The following is a 393-nucleotide window of genomic DNA, read 5'->3' on the forward strand; positions in this document are numbered from 1 at the left end:
TGTGTGTGTATAGTATTTAGTTTGCTGCCGAACGCATGCAAGAAGAAGATGACGAAGGTGTATATGTTGCATTCATCAGCGGGGTCTCAGGGTCTCCTTTCTGTTATTTCATCTTATTATTCTGTAGATATTACTAAAAAAGTTTTTTGGATAGAAAAAATGGCAGATATACTCAAAACACTGCAAATGCCCGTCGCACAAGCACTCAAGTATATACACACACCATACAGGGTTTAACAGGGTTTAGGGTTTAGGGTTTAAGAGGGTTTAAGAGGGTTTAGGGTTTAAGAGGGTTTAAGAGGGTTTAGGGTTTAAGAGGGTTAAAGAGGGTTTAAGAGGGTTTAAGAGGGTTTAAGAGGGTTTAGGGTTTAGGGTTTAAGAGGGTTTAAGAAG

This window comes from Eimeria mitis, genomic scaffold (genome assembly GCF_000499745.2).
Source record: "Eimeria mitis Houghton genomic scaffold, Emh_scaff3200, whole genome shotgun sequence".
Lineage (NCBI taxonomy): Eukaryota > Apicomplexa > Conoidasida > Eucoccidiorida > Eimeriidae > Eimeria > Eimeria mitis.